At 37.1% G+C, this 17,580-nt stretch overlaps 1 long non-coding RNA gene across 1 annotated transcript; it reads left to right on the top strand.

The window, feature by feature from the left end:
• Window positions 1–3,227: 3,227 nt before the first annotated feature.
• LOC111693936 lies at window positions 3,228–3,943 on the top strand. Its single transcript, XR_002763530.1, has 3 exons — window positions 3,228–3,312; window positions 3,403–3,513; window positions 3,804–3,943. It is a non-coding gene; the product is annotated as an uncharacterized LOC111693936 (long non-coding RNA).
• The last annotated feature ends 13,637 nt before the right edge of the window (window positions 3,944–17,580 follow it).

The raw sequence follows: 17,580 nt of genomic DNA, 5'->3' as shown, positions 1-17,580 counted from the left end.
AAATGTGACATACATTTTCGATGGGAAATTTTTTCAGCTCTCTGTCGAGTATCACATATTTTTTCCAAGTATGTATAGGTGATTTCCGGCGAGTTACAAATGAAGCAATTTCGCCTAAAAGTGCCGTACGGCGAGACTTGACGTAAAATGTCTCATATGCCTCATATATATAATAAAAAAAGATAAAAAGAAGAACAGCTGTAAGTAAAACTTCTTCAAAAACTGATAAATTATGAATTTTATTCATTATTAGTTTTGACGAAAAAAGTTTTATTTTTTATAGGCAGCTGTATTTTTATTCAACTGTTTTATTCACTCTTCATTTTCCATTTTTTTATCAAAATTATTTTTAATCTCTATGTGTATGTGTATTACACATTCAGAAAATTAAACATCATAGTGTATTTATTATATTAATTCAAAAATAAGTATAGGAATTAAATTGTACATCATATATGTCGTTGTTCGTACGTGCAAACAGGTAACGAACTCAACGACTAGTACGAAATAGTTCGCTGCAGTATGAGTCATATAAAAATAATAAGCCTGCGATTTGCGAGAGAGGCAGATTAATTGTCTTTCCTCAGCCCAGCATAGGCCTAAACGTGAGTCGTTGAGTGTACATGCAAATATGCTTAGTATAGCAAAATTTGTTTCTATCCGGACGGCCTGTCTCGCACGGCATAGCAGTATATACAGCTATACTTCACATACATATGCCGTAAGCGACTCGAAACTCTTGTGCCGCGGCAACATTGTACAGCAGCAATGCGCATTTGCCGTACCTATCGGTCTCCCTCAGGCCTGCGCTCGGCTTTCGTACTTATAACAGCACGCGAAACTCTTGCGCTGCGGCAACATTGTACAGCAGCAATGCGCATTTGCCGTACCTATCGGCCTGCCTCAGGTCTGTGCTCGACTTTCGTACTTATTATAACAGCACGCGAAACTCTTGCGCCGCGGCAATGTGTTAATTGTTATGCTAAAAAGTGAACACACGTCGCACCGCCAAGCCAGGCCACTAGGGCGAATATTATTCGTGTAGTCGTACGAGTTCCAACCAGTGATGACAAACTCAAGTGAGGTTACGTTGTCATACTGTTATATGTGCTGTTGCGAATTGCATTAATGATTCTTATAAAAATGGCTTGTCAGCAGTATTTCAATGAGTTCTACATGTGTTTCGACTATTAATGTTTAACGGTTATCTACATCAAACATTGTTTCATACTATGAATAGTGTTAATAGTTCAGCAAGTGAAATTAACAGTCTTGAAATAATAAAAGTTGCCACAAGTGAAGATACTATAGTAAAGACTTGTCTACCATTGCACACTATCTCGCAGTTTGTGATTTTAATCATAAATCCAACTCTCTAGAGTTTGTAAGTAAAGACAGTTCAAAAGACTGCTCAGCAAAAAGCAATAAACAAATTTCTAGAATTTGTACAAGTGCTAGTTCAAATGGCGTAAGGCAAGAAACTCTGTATCAAGCAATATTTTTTAGTAAGAAATGAAGAAACAGAAATGAATACTAGTGAACAATTGTGAAGTTCATTTGATACAAATTTAAATCCTATTGGTCCTTTTGTGTCTGAACATATTCCATACACATCTGCAATTGAAAAAGCTTGGAGAGCATCAGGCATGAGAAAGTCTAGTAATGCCAAACCCATTGTCATACTGACATTGCGCGTCGAGGGTCATGAAACATTGAGGATAAACAATATTTTGCCTACAAAAGATGGTAAACATTTAGTGGTCACTTTGTGTTCTCAAGAAGAAATACTTGTTGATGATTTGGTCAATAATACATTTGACATGAAAGTTGACAAAGATCCTAAAAATGTAATGTACTGGGATACTTCAAATAATTTTGCAGAGCTTCTGGAAAAACCTCTGCCAAATGGTGTATTTACTCATGCAGACGATGACGAAGTTCCAAATGCTTTGATAATTATTTATGCTTTGGATTTTTCTGGTGAAGTTGTAAGAGTAGCCCCAAAACCAATGAGAAAGGAATTGCAACCAAGCCAATCAACCAAAGAATGCATGCTCATACCTATGACCGAGAGAGATTCAAGTTTTGGCACAAGCATGTTGAATGCACCAAGTATCGAAGATTAACTATGTGAGCAAATGGATATAGTTTGTCAAGATGGAATTATTCGATTGTGGGATCTTGCTAGTCTGAAAACAAGTACTGAAACTAACGATGAAGATCAAAAGTTTATATCAGCTACTTATTGCAGTTGTGAGAACACATTCCCTTTTATTATAATTAATTCTAGTTAACCTCAAAAAAAAATGCAAACAATTAAAAATTGTTTTATCAATAATAATTTTAGGATTGNATTGGTTATTGGCTATTCCTTCCGTAAGTATTTTTCATGGACAAATTATGCGCTTTAATTATTTTTTATTATAAATCGTGTTTTAATTTTTTGCAGGTACCAGCTACGCTTTCACTCCCTCAGTTTGTGAACACTTATTTAATTCTGTGTTATGATTCCTGCGCCACATTTGCAACTTTATGTAATGGCTTTATTAGCAAAAGTAGCATAACATAAATAATGTTGGGGTGAATTCCTTGCTAATACCTTAGTCAATCTTTATCCAGTATTTTCTACACATATTTTTCAAATTTTTCAAGCAGTATTATGAATTCAAAACTGGTGTATCAATTGCTTCTCGTAGAATCTCTTCTTGAGTCAAAAACAATGAACCTATGGGCTTTAATGCTACTATACAGGTATGTGAATTGTAATGACATTTCTGTGCTGATAATTTTGCAAGCTATAGAAAATAATTTGAATTTTTTTTAGAACGGTAAATGCAATAGCAATAGCTGCTGGTTGACGGAAATGCAGGAATCATCTGTTTAACTTGAATCAATATTTATATGAGACATTGGCTGAATTACGTTAAACTGTAGCAGCATTAGAAGTTTCTTATAACACTAATAAGGGTTTACCAGAACGACAAGCCATGCTCGCTGTATCAATAATTGAAAAAGTTACAGGAATTTTATAAGTTCTTTTGGTTAGTTAATATTTTTTAATGTAATTTCAAAAAAGTAAAAGTTTTTTAACATTTTAATAATATAACAATAGATATTCCTTCAACCAGAACTGTAATTTGGACTCAATCCTCAATTTTTACATGTTTCTGCGCCAATGAAGTTCAAGAGAGTTTAGTCGTTGGATTTTTACATCACATGAAAATGATTTTTGTACCAATTTGGATCCTCCAAAGTTTCATGTTATTGAGTAAAATGTGCCCTCAGTTTGAAGACATTATTGGGCAGTATTCAGTAAGTAATGCTGGGAAATGATATCAATCTATCCATTATACATTCATACGTAAGTTCTTTTAATTTAAACAATGATTTTACGTGTTACAGCTATTTCTGAAATGTGTTAGACTGAGAACCTTCAGCAAATATGGACTACAGAAAGTAAACACACGTTATTTGCAGCTTTATCTTTGGCCCTTTCTCAGCAATGAAAACTAGGTACCTATGGATAATAATATTATATATTGCATGGCAATATTGAAGCACATAAAAATTTTACATGTGCATATTCGTGCACGAAATCAAAATTAAAAAAAAAAAAAACAAATTATCATTGATTTTGAATGTTTGAAAAAATGTTGTATCGTGCACAAATATTATGCTCGCATTGAACATACAAGTATTATATTATGTACAATTTATATTATGGACATGATTGTCATCATATATCATATAGAACATTTTTTCAAAATTAATAAATTAACTATAATCATTCATTCCTTTTACAGTTTAGTGCTGTTCGTTCCGGCAATGGTTTGCATTCAATTTCCAATTGTATACGTCGTTCATCATCGTGTGTTTTTCTCCTCTCCAGGAGTGCGTCTATTACGATCAAACGAGCATAAGAATTAAGCAACAAAAACGAGCAATAAATGTAAGTAACTTTATTATATTTTTAATTGCAATAGATTCATAATTAAAAAATAGTTGAATTCGATTTTTTTCACTTTTACAGCCACCAAAGTATTGTTACAATCATAGTAATTATGAAACGAGAAATATCAGATTCTCCACCATCTAGTTTTAGAATTGTGTACAAAAATGTTATTTCATTAATTACATTTCGAGCAGAGCAACAGTAATGCAGGTATGAATCCAGCAACGAGCTGCGAGGCGACAGAATATATCGCGACTTCATTCACGTACGAACTTGGAAAAAAGTATATCAGTATCTAAAATACTGTCTATATGCACGATGATTGGCGTCACAACTACAGTAGTACAATAAATACGTACTCGTAATAAATTATTTTTTTCGCAATGAATGTATTAACCTAAAGCTTTTTTGTTTCCATTGCAGACACAATTGCTGAAATAACTCATTGCAGCGACAGACCTAATCAAGATGTAAGGCAGAGCTAGATAACAAATAGCTTTAAATCTATTGTCTTGAAAGATTAATTTTGCATTTGTTCGTTGCTTAAAATTTCAAGAAAAAAAGATTGATGAATGACCGAAAAGTGTCTTAATGTAGATCATTTTTTGACACAATAATGCACATATTTTGTAACAATTCGCACGTATGCGAGGATAAAATGCGACATTTGCTTGGCTCAAAAAAGCGATTTCTGGCTGTCATTGTCGTAATAACGAGGAAATTTGATTTGTAACAGAACAGCAACGATCTGTGACTCGGCAGCGAAACCACAAGTTCTTAGAACAAATCGAATTTGTGTTCTTTTTTATGCTTTGAGCTTATATTGTAAGCTCAGTACTGTTATATTGTTGTCTCTGTCAGATAGGCAAACTGAAAATTCGTATGAAGAGTTTAATTATTGTTTACAATAAAAGTTTGATTTAATCAAACAATTAATTTAAGATATAAATTTTAGTTTTCCGACTTGTGTATAGTTTATATACTTGTTGGACGGGGTGTTCCTCGATATCGTCAAAGACGATTGTTGTTTCACAACATAATTTTATAAAAAAAATTCTTATCAAGAATTATTATATGTTTTTAATATTATAATTTTAGTTTTCCGACTTGTGTATAGTTTATATACTTGTTGGACGGGGTGTTCCTCGATATCGTCAAAGACGATTGTTGTTTCACAACATAATTTTATAAAAAAAATTCTTATCAAGAATTATTATATGTTTTTAATATTATAAGTTTAGTTTTCCGACTTGTGTATAGTTTATATACTTGTTGGACGGGGTGTTCCTCGATATCGTCAAAGACGATTGTTGTTTCACAACATATATTTATAAGAAAATTCTTATCGAGAATTATTATATGCTTTTTAATATTATAAGTTTAGTTCTATCATATAATGATAAACTAATGAATTATTTTGTTTGTTTGGCTTTAACCACATCAAAATATAAAACGCCTAATATAGGAGTGGACAATGCCATCTAGTGGCCATTTTCAAATTTAATTTTAAGATAATAAAAATGATGACCGATAATAAAGATCCCTAGGGTCACGTCGGCATTTGTCATCGTATATGCCTGGCCCTTAATTTCTACTTTAGAGTATAACTAGAGAAATATGTAGAATTTCCGATGATTCTGTAGGAAATATCATGCCCTGAAGTATAACAGAATAACCATAAAAGCAGAATTGGAAAATTTTCAATATTTTGAGCTAACATTTTTTTATGACTTCCATGATTAAACGTCAACAGTTAAACGTTATTGTGTGTAATTCAAATAGTTAATACATTTTATTGAAGAAATTACATAGTTTTTTCCTTGCCAAATGAATGATAAATATTTTTCAATGGATGATATTCTATCAATACAATTCATAAAGCATGTGCAATCTTGTTTAATTAAAATATTCGCATAAAGCCCCAAATCTATGAAGTATTGTGCTGTGGTTGTCGGAAAAAGTTGAAGTAAATTATTTTTTCATCGGAAAATCAATCAAAAATAACACGTAAATTTACAAGGCTCAAATGAACAAAAAACAGCTACTGAAACGATCTGGTGAAGTAAAAAAATATAGGTACGGAGCACAAAAAAGAGAGTAAACAAATCGAAAACGAAAAATGGCACAAAATCGAAAGGAGAAAAAGCTTCGAATTGTGCGTGTATCGTGGAAAGAGAGAAACAAGAGAATCCGCGATGTAACTCAACACGGATCAATGTCCACCTGCCACCAATCAGAATCAAGCCTGTAGTAACAGCAGCAGCAGCAGCAACTCTTGCTCCAAGGAAAACCAAAAAGCATTTCCGCATTGGATCTGCTGATAGCCAAAGAGCAATAGCAGCAGTAGCAGCAGTTCTATGTATTTTCGCCGGTGAAAAGTTACGCGGTCGAAATAGAGAAAACCACTGACACCGCACACTGACTGGAGCTGAAAGTGGGGAGAAGACTAAGGGATATCCATACATACTTTTACACATGTGAAGCAAAACAAAAACTAAGAGAGTAAAAAAGGCAATGAAAAGTCGGCAGGAAGGGAAAAGTAAAATAAAGAAAAGTCTGTACGAGGTTTGTTTGCCTTATTGACAGTATCAAAGGGATACTGCGGGGGTTCAACATTGGAAACGTACTAGCAGCGATGTCATTTTTAAATACAAATCGCTTAAATGACAAAGCATTATTTAATTAACACTCGTTGGAGGGAAAAAACATTATCTAACGAATATAATGAAAAAAAAAGAGTTGGCATTATAAAAGCCAAATGTTTAAAATTTAGAAAAAAGCTGCTACGAAATTGATTGCTTCAACATAAAATTATTAGAATTGAATTTTTTGTAACTTTCATAACTTTTAAAAATATTTGAACTTTTTGAAAGTAATCAAAAAATATTTTTCCAATGAACGATTTAATAGAAAATCAAGAATTAACAGTGCAGAACGATTTAATTTTTCTTTGGCATAATTAACAATTTATTTTGCCATATATACTTACTCAAGGCGCAGTAAAGCAGTAAAACAACAACAACGAGAAATCATTAGCAGCAAAAGGGAGAAATCAAAGAAGCTTCAGCAACAAGACCTTAGTAGGTAGCTGCTTGCGATGAATGCAGCTCTGCCAGTGGTATAGATTTAGAGCTCGAGCGGTACCGCAGTTACTATAGTAGCAGCAGCGGAGAAACCTACAAACGCCTCTGTAAGCGGGAAATCAAGTTTTCAAAGAGATATATGAGTCATTTCACGTCAAGTCTCCTAGCGCGGCGCCCGTGCGGCATTATTAATCGATATTGCTCAATTTGTAACTCGCCAGAAAAGCACCTAAATGCACCCAGAAAAAATATGTGCCATATGATTTTGATAGGAAATCTCCTCAGCTTTCCGATGATGAGGTCAGATTTTCCAAAATTTTCCATTTTCCCCGGAAAAACTTGACATAAACTTTCAAACTCAAATATCTCAAAAACGGCATTTTTAAGATTTTTTTAAATAGTGCCAATCGAAAGCTGAGAAAATTTCCTATCGATATGCAAGTTTTCAGAGAGTACTTTTGATAATTATTCAATGAAATACAGCGACGAACGTGTAAAAACGTGAGATTTTGCGCCGCGCGGGGTACTGCGCGCGGGAACAGCTGCCGCACGGGCCGAAATGTCACGTTTTTACACGTTCGTCGCTGTATTTCATTGAATAATTATCAAAAGTACTCTCTGAAAACTTGCATATCGATAGGAAATTTTCTCAGCTTTCGATTGGCACTATTTAAAAAAATCTTAAAAATGCCGTTTTTGAGATATTTGAGTTTGAAAGTTTATGTCAAGTTTTTCCGGGGAAAAGTGAAAATTTCGGAAAATCTGACCCTACCATCGGAAAGCTGAGGAAATTTCCTATCAAAATCATATGGCACATATTTTTTCTGGGTGCATTTAGGTGCTTTTCTGGCGAGTTACAAATTGAGCAATTTCGATTAATAATGCCGCTCGGGCACCGCGCTAGGAGACTTGACGTGAAATGACTCATATATACTAAAAAAGCTAACCCGCAAGCACTACTTATATGTAGGCTCGCGCAAAGCGTTTCTCTGCGCACACTCGCAAGTGGGTGAGCGAGCTTTTGTTTCTCTCGCGGTGCAAAATGTTTATGTGTTTGCGTTTCTGCGCGAATGTGTGCACTGTACACGCGTGTGTATGTGTGTCGGTGCATAAATACACATGCGATGTACATCGTGTGCAATTCCTTTGCCATAGCAAGCGTGTGAAAATTATATATGCAGTTGTACCGACTCTCTTTTCTCTTGCGCGCAGGAAAAACTGTACAGTCCCGCTGGATTTTTCTCTGACTCACAGGCAAAGAGTACAGGCGTTTATAACGCGTGTAAATGAAAAATTTGTTACGAGTGCGAACGTTTTCCTTTAACCAATTTTTTGCTTTGGCGTACCGACAAAATCCACGCGACGCGTTTGTAAGGCAAAAAGAAAAAAGGAAACCGAAAAACTATTCTCGTTATCGCGCTGGCACATCAAAGTCAAATGATTTGGTTTTTTGCCTGTGCGCTCGACGCTTTTAATTAAAATAATAATAATTATTTCGCCGGTTCGAACGTTTTAAAGAGTTAGTGAAATATATAAATTTAGCAGTGTCAGAATGCCGACGCAGCGAAGGCAGCGTTCAAAGTGACTTTTGTATTGAGCGCGCGGCAGTACAGTGGTGGCAGAAGGCAGCGGGCTCCATGCGGTAAATTTGACTTGGTTTTAATATTTTAGCGCTGCGCGCCCAGCAGGGCACGTGGACGGCCAGAATTTAATTTGAAAACTACGCGTTGTATGTTCTCGAGGCATCGTGCAAGAAATCTCGGTTCGTGAAGAGCAAGAGAGAGTTTTAGGTCGAAGCGATACAAAACACGAATTGTGCAGCACGTATATTCATATAATATATACACTAGGTGCAAGAAAAATAACACGTGGCACCCCTAAGGTGAGCAATATTGCACGTTATACAGCAAAGTCTCGCTCGTGTTGTAGAAGGATTAATTTGCGTCCGGAGGTGACGAGAATAATTCGCGCCTGCAAAATACTAAAAAGAGCGAGGAAAAAACCCACGAATACGTGCAGACGCGCTATAGATACTGCTTCATTCGATTTATTCCTAATCGAAGCGCGGACTCGGCACAGAGTACGCTACGTTGTTAGTACACAAACGTGTATAATATATGCGATTGATCAAGACGTTTGCAAAATCCACCGCCACCACCACCGCCGCCGCTTCTGCTGCTGCAGCTACGTTTTGCAGTGAAAGAAAATGGCAAGCGAACCGAGCGTGTCATGCATCTTGCTCGCTCGTGCTATATATAACGTAATAAGGATCTAGGCTCGAGAGATGCTGCTGCTGGTGCTGCCGCTGCCAGCGCCGTAAGTCGGAGGAGCTTATTTGCGATGGATCTGAGAAAAGAATAGTTCATAATTCACACACGTGCAACCATCACTCGTAGTAAATCATCCCTATATATGCTAAGTAATTACGCAGAAAAATATACACGTAAGTAGCGAGCTCGGCGTTATTTCGCACTTTCCGCGCGTCCCTGAGTCACAACGCACACGTTCTATCTTATACGTACATTGTACGTACTTGTATATGTTGGGCACTGCTGCTCGCCACGCTGCATTAATAAGTAACGCGTGAGTAATGCGAGCTATTTTTAACCCTTGATATCGTTATTTGCTACAGAGAAAACGCATAACTTTTGGAAATTTTAATCGACGATATATTTTATCGCCTAGAACCTTAATATTACAATATCCAGTTTGAAGAATAAACAGTCGGTAAAAATATAACACGGTCGTCCAAACAAAGTCGCAGATTTACAATATGGAAAGCTCGATCGCTCGTTATTAGGCATGCGTGCGACTGCCCCAATAATCTGGTCAAAGTTGAAACTTACAAAGGAGTTCGCAATGTTTGACTTTTTGCAAAGTTGTAGCCACGCAGTGGCTCAGCGCAATTCTTACCCCGACGATTATTTTTCAAAGGCAAATCAAAATTTCAAGAATTTCCCCACTGATGGAAGAAAAACTCGTGGGCTTGCGTGTAATTTAAAACGTGCTACAAAAAAAAGGCTGGAGCGCACCGACGCGGTGCCGACGTGGCTCGGAAAGAATGCAATGTTTTTGCATTCCCTGAAGGGTAGCTTGGCTCTGCGCCTCGAGTCAAAGAAAATAAGGAAAAGAGGGGAAAAATGAGGAAGGAAGAAACGCTGCAAGGCGGCAGCTAGACTCGGGTGATGTAGTACGTCCAGGGGCGCGAACGTGTCCGATATTATATCGTTTGCACACGCGCACGTGGCATGAGCAGAAAATCCTGTCTTCTCATTCACGCACTGAGACGACGATGGCGTTGAAAATGCACTTGACTTCGAGCCACGTTTATACGTGCACCACAACGCCCGATCGTGCGCTATGTGTACGCTTGCATTACATATACGCGCCTGTTCGCGTACGAAATTTGCTGATGTGCACCAAAACTGCCTCTCGCTATATATTCATCCTGTTCCACGTTTTTGCAGCCGCGTACACTATTTTGCTGCCACGAGTTTGGAAGGGAAAATGTAGCACTTTTTTGAAAGGCAATTTGCCTTGCCACGTACGTACAAGAATAAAAAGTAAATTATAATTTTCATTTTTGTACCTTCAAAATAATATTTTCAAATCTATAGGCGAGAAAAGGTGAAGAATAACATGTAGCCTGACATGCATCGATCAGCTCCCATTTTTACCTGACTCCACAGTAGTAAAATCTTTACAAGAAAACTTCGTGGCAGTAATTTTGTACCACGCTTGGCTCTCTGTCTTTCTCGTTACATACACATGTTTGTTATATAATTACGTTGTTTTCTTAGCCAATAAATGGGACTTGACAGGCTTTTAACTTTCGACAAAGCTTCTTACTTACAGTGTTCATTTTTTCTCTGTAGTTTACCGCAGCGGCTAGTGTGCGTTTCCTATACGGCGGCATCAACAACAAACCATCGTGGCGGGTACCAGCAGTGCTAGAAAGGTTATCAGAAAGCTTATCGACTCCATCAAATTGACTATGGCAGTCACTATATATCATTTTTATGTTCCTCTTGCATGTATTCATACTCGTGCAATCGTGTATACGCACAGTAGTCGTGTGTGGACTTGCATATCCACACATGCTCGCGATATCCCTCGCCTTGATCCTCTGAATTTTTTATCTTTCTCTCTGTTTTTCTCGCGTGTGTATGTGCGTGTGGACTTTGGATACAGGCTATTTCGTGATATACAGAGTCTCGCAAGCATAATATGTTGCACGTTGCATGAAATATTACAATTTAAAAAGCACTCTAGATTTTGTCTCGAGCCTATGTACTCATACACTTGCTTTCGCATGTGTTTATTTTAATGAAAAACCCTTAAGATATGCAAACTACAACATGTACAGAATTATTTAAAGTCGAAGGAACTGTTATGCTTTATTATGTTGAAAGTATAAAAGTTTCTTCAGAGCAATTTGTGTAAAATTTCTTTGGGAAATTTAACTTAAACCATTCAAAAACTTTCAATAATAATTTTGAAATACTTATAGGTGCTGTACGGGCGCCTACACCAATTGCTGTTTAGTTGAAACTAAGGAGGGCAAGATAATAACTTTTGATTTTATACATGAAAACTCATCGTTGAATATTTGCATTGCTTTATTTGATGGTCCAACATTAATCATAGAAATATGACACAAAGATAATTAATCATTAATCAGCGATCAACAAAAAAAGAATGTTGCTCATTAGAATATTATAATGAATTCTTAAAAGTATTATACACTTTGCCAAACAATTTCGATAAGATAATTACAGATTTTGAGAAATTAATATTTAATTCGGAAGTATATAATGGGAAACTGTCACAGATTCTACAGTTCATGAATTATAAGTACACAAATTAGAGGAAACAGTCCATCATTATTAACATTATATGAACGCTCTATTTGGCTGCAATGCTTTGAAAATAAGGTCATTGACATGAGCTTCCTTTTCGGTTATCTAGATAGCTTTGAAAGCTCTTGTATGGAAATTTCAATGTTAACATATGACATTTTCAGAAGATTATGATGCTATCAATCCAGAGATGCTCTCAGATTTGCGAGTAACTGGAAAATTTTAAAATATTCAGTTTTATAGCTTGAAAAATGTTCACGGATTTAAAGAACCTAAAAATTGTATTGCATTTATAGAAAAACTTTTCAATTTTCTTTTACCACTCAACAAGATGTAGGTAAACAAGGAAAATATTGAAATCATCTTGGTGCTAGATAACTTATAACGTGTGAATGTGGACATATTTTTTTTTTTTGAAGTCCAGGTAAATAACTGATAATATTTTTACTCGAGCTTTTATCGTTTTTAGAATCATTCATTGTTTAAGTGTAGTATTTTATATAAAATAAAATAAAAACTTGTAAAGCTTGCTTATAAAAAACACGCGACTTTCCTAAGGAAGTAGTTGCCATGTTCGTATTTTAACCTGGTACTTTTAATTTGCCACCTGCGGCTCTTAATTACTTTTTTGATGAGTGATAAGATATTACAGAACCATGAATTCCCGAAAAAAATCGTTTAGCTTTTTGCAGATCGGGTCACTGAGTAGAGAATACAAGTTCAGAGCCAATATTATATAATCTTTAAGCAGATCAACTGAAATCGAGATGAAATAGTATATTACTGCCCTAGGCCGCGAAAAACAGAAAAGTCCCTGAGTACGTGTAATTAGTGGCCGAGGCGAAGCCGAGGCCGATAAACACGTGCTCTGGGGCTTTCTTTTTTCGCGGCATAGGCCTGTATACTATTTTTCATACATAGTGGCCAGAAAATAGCTCTTCTCGTTTTGCTCAGCGGCCGAGAAGTAGTCACTTTCTGGCCGCTGGTATGAAAACAAATTATTATAAACATAGAGCTAAAGAAACCCTACATTCTCGTTATTTAAAACTAAATAGCAATAATTTGTTCCCCGTTGACTAGACTACAGCTGTAAGCTCAAAAGGATCGCTATGTGGTCTTCATAATCCGAAAAATTAAACTTTGCAACGACAAAATTTGACTCACAAAATAATTCTGTAGAACTTAGGGCTTTAAAGGGACGAACTTGTTTTCATTACGCTTAATCTTGAAAAAACAGCCACCCGCAAGCACATTAATGCTACGATTTATCAATTATTCGAGAGCTGATTGAACAAAAGTACTCGTATACATTGAAAGCAGTTTAGCTCTTTTCTTTTGATTGCTGTATGCACTCTCGCAGGTAAAAAAAAAGGTTTGTACATGAAAATCAGTGAAGCGTCATAACGACTGCCAATTTTAAGACCGATCATACGTTGTCGTTCAAATTCTTAGTAGCTTTTCTTTTTGTACGAGGAATGAGTAGCTGCGAATATATATACGTATATATAAATGTACATTTCTTTGACCAGTCATCCGTAACAAGTGTTAATCCGTATACTCATTGAATGCTTATGTGTGCCTCTTTGTAAGTGCATGTGTATATGCACACACGTTGCTCACATAAACATGGGCTCAAATAAATTTCGTTCGGTCACTCGTATAATTTCCCATGGCTTTCGATGAGTATTATGTACTCTGAGAGTATATATTGCAATTTACTATGTATATATGTACGCTTTGCCTATATACAGCTTTGACGCTTACATAACTTTACTCATTAAGCAGGGTGCAAAGTTTGCAATAATAACTGCGAGTAACATAGAAGCCCTCAAAAAGATGAACCATGCATTATAAAATACATATGCGCACGTATATATTCTGACATCGGGACCGAACCAACGCTCTATACTCTAGTGATCACCTGTATGCAAATCTCACCGCTCCGTTGGACATTTCTAGTGTAATTGCACTTCTAGTTAGTCATGCTTGAATACAAAAATCAATTAAATTATTTAAACTCCTGTATAATTTGAGACTAGAAATTAAGGATTGACTTTTTTTCGTTAAAACTATTCTCTTGTCAAAATAAATACCGAAATTATTTTCATACACTCACACAAAAAATATGCAGAAAAACATTAACCCAAAGCCTTAATTTTGCACGCAGGTTAACTAAAAGTTAAATATCTAAATACGACTGAGGTATACATGGAGGACTATAGCAATAGTTTCAGAACCAATGTTCACGTGATTTGAGAGTATTAAAGTTTACCAGCCCCCGCGTATATAGATGCATGTGTGTCGTGTGCGTTTACACAAGGAGAGCAAAGCGCATCTGGGTCGCGCGTAGTAAAGCAACGTTGTCATCACTCGCGACTAGATGTAACGCCTAAACGCCAGTGCGGTGCACAGCTCCTATCAAGATGATGCCTCGGCAGTGAATACACCAATACTGGGACGATGATGACAAGTTTTTTTGTGTGCCTCGAGCTTACGAATAGCGATGGAGTATTTTTCAAGCGCGATTATAATTTGAATGCATCGGTGATTCACTTCGACGTTCTACTTCTCGTTAAAATTATAAACGAATATCGAAGTTTGTGCATTAGTCGGCTGAGTCGAGTGCACCGAGCCAATCGAATATAAACTCCGTCGATCCTGCCGATCTTCCAAGACGACAGACATGATGAAATGATATGCACTTTTGTTCGTATGAGTGTGTGTGAGTGTGTATATAGGCTTTATGTAACACTAAATTATCATACATATATTTAAATATATATAAAGCCTCGGAACATATATTATCCCGCGGATCGTGAAACTCTTCTTTCTTACTAGTCGCGAGAATCGTTTTTCCTTTTGTATTCATTAACTATCTTGAGGAGAGTACGTAGCACTCGCCGAACCGTTATATATTATGCATTATGATTGAGTAAGAAAAAACGTCGTTTGACTGGCTCCAGTGGCCCGAGTCGCACTCGCACGACGACTATACATGTGCAGCGCGCAGCAGCCCTACAAGCAAGTTGATATAGTCGCATCGGCAGGCAGTGCGCGGACGAATTTTCGAGCATTATTATGCGCGTTGCGAGAAATGCACGCGTGAATTACGCCCTACATAATACTATATCGGGCTAAGTAGAACTTGTTAGCGCGTAAATGGCCGGCATTATAGTGCAACCGGCTGCGCACGCGCCTTTATTCGCCCGGCGTATATTCACTGATTCGGATTAATGCTCTTATCTATCTTAATAATAATTAATTATATATGAGTGGCTCAGCTTAATTCATACATAAGACCCTCGTACGAAGCTTCATGAACTTTGTTAGCTCAAACTGATGCCATTAGTTTATCACATAAGTGAGAGAGAGAGAGAGAGAGAAAAGCGTTGGATACCCGGGTTATAGCCTCGGGCAAATGTGAAATGATACATTAAAGGCTATATATGCGCTAAACTTTAGGCGCATGAAGGATGCCCGCAATATGCAGGGTGTATATCACGAAAGGGCTTTAATTTCTCTGTGTGGCGAGCTGCGCTGCTGCTCTGGGCAAATTTTTTCTCACCTTCATCGCGCAACGCACACATGTATTCCGCCTGCACTTTGGCCCTAGATAATGCTGTTATGCTCGAGCTGCGCACGCACTCGCTCGCTTACTTCCTGATAAATCTTTCTACTCCGCAGCATGCGTGCACATAATGCTAAACGTTGAGCTCGCGTGCCACCTATTAATCGCTACATGCGTATTCATCGGATTAAACTCGGACATTTTTGCTACTTATTCAGGAGTCCACTCCCCGAGAGAGAGAGAGAGAGAGAGAGAGAGAGAGAGAGAGAGAGAGAGAGTGACTTACATGAGTTCGGAGTACCTGTATTAGCGGAAGAGAAATAATAAACGTGACTTTAGTTGAACAATGATAAGTTGAAGTGAAGAAAAAGAAGAGATTCTCATTTTTTCGAAACTCTGCTATAATTGAAACGACGAGCTAGCAGTAGTCGACTGCGCCGCGATCTCAAAAAGTACGTACGCTATATGTATACACGAATATAAAGGTGAATGTAGCACATTTGCAAGTTCTCTAACACACATTGCGCAATCAATGGTGTTCGCAGACCCCCCAACTGCAGCAGCGCCAGCATCTCTCGCTATAGTCGTCATCTTGTGGTATTGAACAGACTGTGCCTCGCGAGGAAACTCAATTAATTGGAAGGAACTTGGCGCGTTTATACCTGTATACCTGTATATAACTATAGATAAAGTCAATTACAAGTTTTGCGTATAAGATAATCCAATTATACGAAGGAGAGAGAGAGAGAGAGAAGAGACTGTACAATTTCACGATAATTCGAGCTCCAAAAACAAAATGAACATTCTTCTTGTTTATACCCAGTCGCATAGATATATATAAGCAAAATTATATTGTAAAAGAATGTGCGAGGCCCGTGTGATGCGTTTTACCTTTTCCTCTTTTTCTTGCTTACTTTTTGCGAGGCAGTCGCGCTTATAATTATATTACAATTGGGCAATACTGACACGTACAATACAGATCACGAGCAGATAGGGACAAAGACACATACACATATTATACTTGCGAAAATTGTAATGTTTGGCGCTTTATAGCTTAATACGCGCGTAGCTCACTGCGCAAAGGTACGTAAACACACACGGCGAAGTGCACAAAAATATCTTCGCTTTATCAAAGGCACGAGGAATTACGTGGCGCGCAATAATAGTGCGCGAAATTTTGAAGCGCTCGTCAGTGCAGTACGCTCGGCGCCAGTCAGCCCGTGAATAATCGCGTAAACGCTCGTATACGTATAACACGATACGCACGTATGGTAATTCTTCTAAAAATGAATATCCCGAGGATTTCTCCTTTTGCCGCGCAGCTGTATACGCATATTGTGCTGTCACGCGTATTTAATTTAAACGTAGCGCCTAAGGTTTGCGCGCCGCAGGAACTATAGCTTATATGTAACACTACGTACTAGCTCGGAGCTCATATACATTATATAGGAGAGCACAAACGATGCGCATCAGCCATAATATATTTTTGCGCAATGGACTGGCTGATGCTTATAAATGTGTGTTATGAACGTGATGCACTCGCGCGTGCACATGCTTGTGTTATTCATATATAAATGGTGGAAAAAATAAAAAAAATTACAGCTGCAAAATCGATCTTGGACTGACGCTAAATTAGATCAGCATCCAAAGAGCGCATCGAGGTTACTCAAACTGCACATCCTGCTAATGTGCGCGCATATACTTTGCAACAGATGCAGCCTCGCTCCTTGGCACACGAAATGAGTTACGCTCCAAGTATATATCTATACAACTCGGTGTTACATTTGACTTTTATGAACTTTAAGGCTGCATCGTATTCATAAATGATGAATCTGGAAATAAAGTCAAAACATTACATTTGATACTATACATTCAAAATGAATTTTTGTTGTTTCAAGCCGTTCGATTATTTTCACATTAAAAATAATCTCAAATTTTTAGTGAAAAAAATGGCATTGTTATTATTTTCTAACGAAGAAATAAAAATGTCACAATACCAACGAGGGATGTTTCGATTAAAAATATCACTATCACTTGCCTATATAGCAATAGACGTTCGCGAGGCTTTTCACGCGATTTGATTTTCGTGCTCGAAGACTGCAACAACGTGTGTACGCC

Source organism: Trichogramma pretiosum, unplaced genomic scaffold (assembly GCF_000599845.2).
Source record: "Trichogramma pretiosum strain Unisexual culture from Peru unplaced genomic scaffold, Tpre_2.0 scaffold40, whole genome shotgun sequence".
Classification (NCBI taxonomy): domain Eukaryota; kingdom Metazoa; phylum Arthropoda; class Insecta; order Hymenoptera; family Trichogrammatidae; genus Trichogramma; species Trichogramma pretiosum.
The sequence above is the reverse complement of the archived record's forward strand: the minus strand, read 5'-3'. Positions and strand labels throughout refer to the sequence as shown.